This window comes from Macaca fascicularis, chromosome 11 (genome assembly GCF_037993035.2).
Source record: "Macaca fascicularis isolate 582-1 chromosome 11, T2T-MFA8v1.1".
Classification (NCBI taxonomy): Eukaryota; Metazoa; Chordata; class Mammalia; order Primates; family Cercopithecidae; genus Macaca; species Macaca fascicularis.
Window position 1 is genome coordinate 58,257,922 of NC_088385.1, and position 6,000 is coordinate 58,263,921.

The following is a 6,000-nucleotide window of genomic DNA, read 5'->3' on the forward strand; positions in this document are numbered from 1 at the left end:
GGAAGCCCTAAAGTAGAATAACCTTTTCTTTCTCCATGAATGGAATGTGAGTTATGTTTGCTGAGGGCAGATTGAAATAGATTTTATTGTTTGAAATCAGGAATTTACAGAAACTCTTTGAAGAGCTACTATCAGTGAAGACCTTTAAATCCCCCACTGTGGTAGTGGGCAAAATAGTCACGTACAATTGTAATGTGTATAGGTTTTCTCAGAGTTGGGACCCACTGCCAGGCGGGGAGTTGGTGGTATTTGATGCTGTTGTTTGGGGAGGAGTGACATGGTCAGTGAGGAAAAAACACAAAACACAAAACACACTCAAAGTTGCCCATGGAGTTATATCAGTTTGATGGGATACCCTAGAACACCTCAGGGGTCTGTGAACCCTTTAACCATTCAATGGAAAAGATGACTAGGGGTATAGATTGTCTAGTTTGTTTATATGACATAACTTTTTTCCAGCAGTACTTGAGAGGAGTGTGAATGAACTCCTTTATATACACATATATAATTCTTTTTCTTTTTTATTTTTATTTTGAGACAGGGTCTCACTCTGTTGCCCAGGCTGGAGTGCAGTGGCACCGTCACAGTGAAACGGGAAAGAGTCCCTCGTCCCCCTCACAGGGAGTGCAACAAAGGGAGCGGCTCACTTCTTTAGGGCCCGGCTGCTGAAATCTCTATGGAACATACAGATGGGCAGGTTGTGGGGTTCCGATCCCACGGCAGCATCTACCTTTGGACAGTGCCAACATGTATTTTGTTGTTGTTTATTTGAGATGAGTGTTGCTCTGTTGCCAGTTAGTGTTTACAGCTCCTGAAGCCCCAGTGGGCGTGTGCTACTGTGTGCTCTTTTAGTTTTTTTTTTTTTTTTTTTTTTTTTTGAGACGGAGTCTCGCTCTGTCGCCCAAGCTGGAGTGCAGTGGCCGGATCTCAGCTCACTGCAAGCTCCGCCTCCCGGGTTCACGCCATTCTCCTGCCTCAGCCTCCCGAGTAGCTGGGACTACAGGCGCCCGCCACCTCGCCGGCTAGTTTTTGTATTTTTTAGTAGAGACGGGGTTTCACCGGGTTAGCCAGGATGGTTGCTCTTTTAGTTTTGCTGTCTAAAGGCGGCTGTGCTAACCAACTGGATTAGACCCTCTGCCTTATTGCGAGGACAGAGGGTTTTCTGTATCCCGGGTTCTTGCCTTGGTGTACCAGAAAAATCAGATCATACGTGGGCTTGGAGAATGAGTGCAAGGTTTTATTGAGTTCAAGTAGTTCTCAGTAGATAGGGGAGCCAGAAGGGAGATGGAGTGGAGAAGGTTTTCCCTTGAGTTGGGCCGCTCAGCAGCTGGGCTCTCCTCTGACTGCCCCGGGCAAACTCTATGTCTTTCCCTGGGCCCATGGCCTGCCGTGCCCGCGTCTGCCAGTGCAAGTTGGTATGCTCTTCCACGGGTGTATTCCTCTCGATGTCCAGCTGCCTGTGCGTTCTGTTCCTCCGCTGATCTGGTCCTCTCGACGTCCAGCCGCTTGTGTCTCTGCCCGCTAGGGTCTCGGGGTTTTTATAGGCACAGGATAGGGCTGTGGTGGGCCACAGTGGTCTTCGGAAATGCAACATCTGGGCATGAAAACAGAAACGTCTGTCCTCACCTAGGTCCATGGGCACAGGCCTGGCGGTGGAGCCCCAGCCAGGGACCACGCCCTTCCCTTCCCGGCACTTCCCTGTCCCCCTCCCATATCAACTCCTCACTGCAGCCTCAACCTCCCCAGGCTCAAGCAATCGTCCCACCTCAGCCCCCTGAGTAGCTGGGACTACACGCATGTGCAAGCACACCCAGCTGATTTTTCTTTCTTTTTCTTTTTTTTTTTGTAGAGATGGGATCTCCTTTTGTTGCCCAGACTGGTCTCAAATGTCTGAGCTTAAGTGATCCTCCTCCCTCAGCCTCCCAGAGTGCTGGAATTACAGGCATGAGCCACGGTGCCAGGCCCCTTCATATCTTAACCACCAGGAGAAGCAGACCTGAAGTGATGCCTTGATACACGTGTGTTCTGCAAGAGTAGAGTAAGATATGACAGGCATATATTGTTACAACAGGGGGTGAGCTCAGACTTTGAAAAGATATTGGCTTCACTCACTGAACATCAAGACTTGGAATATCCCGGGATTCAGCTACTGTTGAAGGGCAACCAGGCCAGGTTTGCAACACCATCGAGTGATTTAAGGGGTGCAAAGCTAGGATGCCTTAAGAAAAGAGGGAGAAGAAGCCCTGCTGGGCTGAACTTGAGACTGGACTTTCAAAACCGCGATGGGCTCTGTAATGTGTTATCCTGTCCTGGCATTTGCTACCCTGATGAACCCACAGGTGTTAAATTTCAAGGCTAAAGTGAGGCCTGGCACAGCAGCTCATGCCTGTAATCCCAACAGTTTGGGAGGCTGAGGCACGTGGATCACCTGAGGTCAGGCGTTTGAGACCAGCCTGGCCAACATGGTGAAACCCTGTTCCTACTAAAAATAAAAAAATGACCTGGGCGTGGTGGTGTGCACCTGTAATCCCAGCTACTTGGGAGACTGAGGCAGGAGAATCTTTTGAACCTGGGAAGTGGAGGTTGCAGTGAGCGGAGACCGTGCTGTTGCACTCCAACCTGGGGTACAAGAGTGAAACTCTGTCTCAAAAAATAAAAAATGAAAGCTAAAGTGGTCAGAGTAGTTGACTCCTAGGCATTTATTGATTCCTTTGCAATTAATCTATGTGTAGTAAGGTGATTCCACTCTCCTTGCCAGTGATGGGCAAAGACGGGTGTCTTCTGGGGGTGCTTGTCACTTATTCTGTTCTTTACAGCATCATCCCTTACGCCCAGATGCTATGGGAGAGGCATGTCTCAGTATAGTACTGGGGGTCCCTGACAGAATCCCCCCCAGTGAAAGGAGAGACTCTGAGAATCGCTGCATGAAGTCCCCCAGTTAGCTGGCAGTTGTGTAGTCATGGGTAAGTTGTTTAGCCTGTTTTCATTTTTTTTAAAGGACAATTATATAGAGTCTGTTTTAAGATAATAGATGTATACTGCTCAAAACAGTGCTCGGAACATAATACATGCTCTGTGTTCAACAAGAACAACAGCAACAACCACAGAGGCACTCCTCACTACCTGCAGGGAGACCCAGGATACCTGAACTCTACTGAGTTGTGGCCACTCAAGCCTGAACAGAAGGATCCGTGGAGCCAACATGTGAGTTTCTTGATATGTGCCTGTTACTCCACCAGAAAGCGTTACTTACTCATTTCCTGAGTTTGGGCAGGAGCCACGACAGCCTGTTGATGAGCTTGGCTGAATCATGAAATTTGGCCTGGGTTTGAGGGTGGGCAAGAATGGCCACTTGGATCCTGCTCAAAGTTCTTTCATTTTAGGTTTACTTCCAAAGCAGCTGAAAGCAGTGCACAGGATAGAAATGAAACAAGGGTACATTTGGGTGGGTGGCTGCTGCTTCCCATGGCCTCTTATGTCAACTCCCAGAGAAGCACCCCTCAGAGTCTGGCGATGTTACCATTCAGTGCGGGGAGAAAGATGTTTGCCAGACTGAAGGAGCACAGAACTGCAGGTTCACTGCCTTTATACCCCAGCCACATGGCACCAAGAAGGAATAAGAACACCTGTTTTATTTAACACCCGGCATTAATTATGTCAATCAAGCCATGTCACCCAGGTCTAAAGTCTAAGCCTTGAGATTCTTCCCACGTCAGCCTTGGGGCAATCATTCCTTATCTGTACCTTTGCCATAGACAGGGCGGTTGCTAGCCTACAGGGAGCCTTGTGTGCATAACTAAAAGGCATCCTTTCTGTTGGGCAGATGCAAAGCTATACATTAGGATGCTTGCTTGACAAGCTAAGTGTGTACAAGGCACACAAGCTGCACAACCACAGGTGGTGGCAGTGGCTGCAGGGACCTGGAGTTTCCATTTCTGCTTGGGGCCTGGCACGGTGATCTCTGCCTTAGAGTAGGCAAGGGAAGTAGGCTTCACTCAGGGTGAAGTCAGACTTGTGAGAAAATCATAGGACTCTTACCGTGCAGCCGCTGTTGCTGCTTGCTGCAACACAAGAGCATACGCAAATAGGACATTGGGAGCGACATGAAGGTGTTGGATGGATTTGGAACCCTGGGCTGCCTGTTGAGCATAAAATTGTCAATCTGTGGAAGTTGACTCCCGACCAAATGCAAGAGAGGCTGGGGAGCTTGACTATGTACAAGGAAAGGCAGAGATTGGGACAGGGCAGTTGAGTACAAAGAACCTGCTTCTTTTTTTTTTTTTTTTTTTTTTGAGACGGAGTCTTGCTCTGCCGCCCAGGCTGGAGTGCAGTGGCCGGATCTCAGCTCACTGCAAGCTCCGCCTCCCAGGTTTACACCATTCTCCTGCCTCAGCCTCCCGTGTAGCTGGGACTACAGGCGCCCGCCACCTCGCCCAGCTAGTTTTTTGTATTTTTTAGTAGAGACGGGGTTTCACCGTGTTAGCCAGGATGGTCTCGATCTCCTGACCTCGTGATCCGCCTGTCTCGGCCTCCCAAAGTGCTGGGATTACAGGCTTGAGCCACCACGCCCGGCCGAACCTGCTTTTTCCTTTAGCATCGTTTAGGGAACAACCTTTGATTCTTAGTCCATGAAATTCAGATGAGGCCCTCCTCAGTCCCCAGTAGCAGCCAGGTGAATCTGTAATCTTGTAGCCACAGTGATTGGTTTAGGGTTAGGCATGTTACCCAAGCCAGGCCACTCAGAGCCTTCTCTGAGACATTCCCTAGAGCAAGCAAAAAAGATGAACTCCTCTCCCTGTCTTTTCTCCCCCACCCCCACATGACCACTGATGGGATCGTTGGATGGGAAGTCTGTATGTTTAGGGTGGCTCGTGATCCTCTTTGCGATTACATGAGGCAGGAGAGTCAACTTGACCGTGAAGCCAACGCTGAGAAAGCAGAGAAAGATAAAGAATGAGAGGACTCCAGTGATATCTTTTGGACTCCTGGATCCTGCTGTACCTGAAGTCATTTATCCCTAGACTTCTCCCTTCTTCCACTTTCTTTGCTTTCTCCCTCCTTCCCTGCTTTCTTTCCTTCTCTTTTCTTTTCTCTCTTTTTTCCTTTCCTTATTTTTTTCTTGTTTTGGTTGAAATTTGTTTAAGTGTGTTTTTGTCACTTTCAACCAAAATAATCTGATTAATAAATAATATGATACACTGGATTGAGTTACTGCTATAAGAGGGTGAAAGGACTTGAGGTAAAAGGGCTGTCTGTTCATAAAAACCCAGGTCTGGCAGAGAAGAAGCAGAGAGAAAGAAAAGCTTAGGAAATGATGGTCTGACTCTCCAGGGAGCAGAGGAAGGGAGTTGGGTGGTGACTCACACTCGGGAGGTGGGAACACATGGGATTGGAAGGGAGGGACGGCCCATCCTTGTAGGCTTTATCCTATGAGAGGCCCTTGAACCATGCAGTTTCCAGGCAGGTCTTGAAGATCTTGGAAGACCAGGAAACTGGAAAGTTTCCCCTTGGGAGAAAAGGTGATCCCAAGAATTGAGAGGCAAGAGGCTGGTTAGTATCTGGCCTATTCCAAGCGCTTCAGGACATACTGTACCTCATTCCCTCTGAGCACTGGGGAGGTCACCATTTCTCTGCTTCATTACACCATTAGGCTTAAGCCTGTTGATGTTCTGTGCCTAATCCTGTCCCTCATGTTTGCTTTGAAGAGGTTGCACCCAAATTCCCCAGTGGGGGTCTCCCCCATTACATATAAATAATGCTGCTGTAAACCCCGTTTATGTTCATCTATGGCCATTTTCTTTCTTTTTCTTTTCTTTGTAGAGACAGGGTCTTGCTATGTTTCCCAGACTGGTCTCAAACTCCCGGCCTCAAGCAATCCTCCCACCTGGGCCTTCCAAAGTGCTGGGATTATAAGCATGAGCCACCATGCCTGCAGGACCCCGTGGCCGTTTTCTTAGGATAAACTTCTAGGATGAAATTTACCAGGTCAAAGGTTATAAA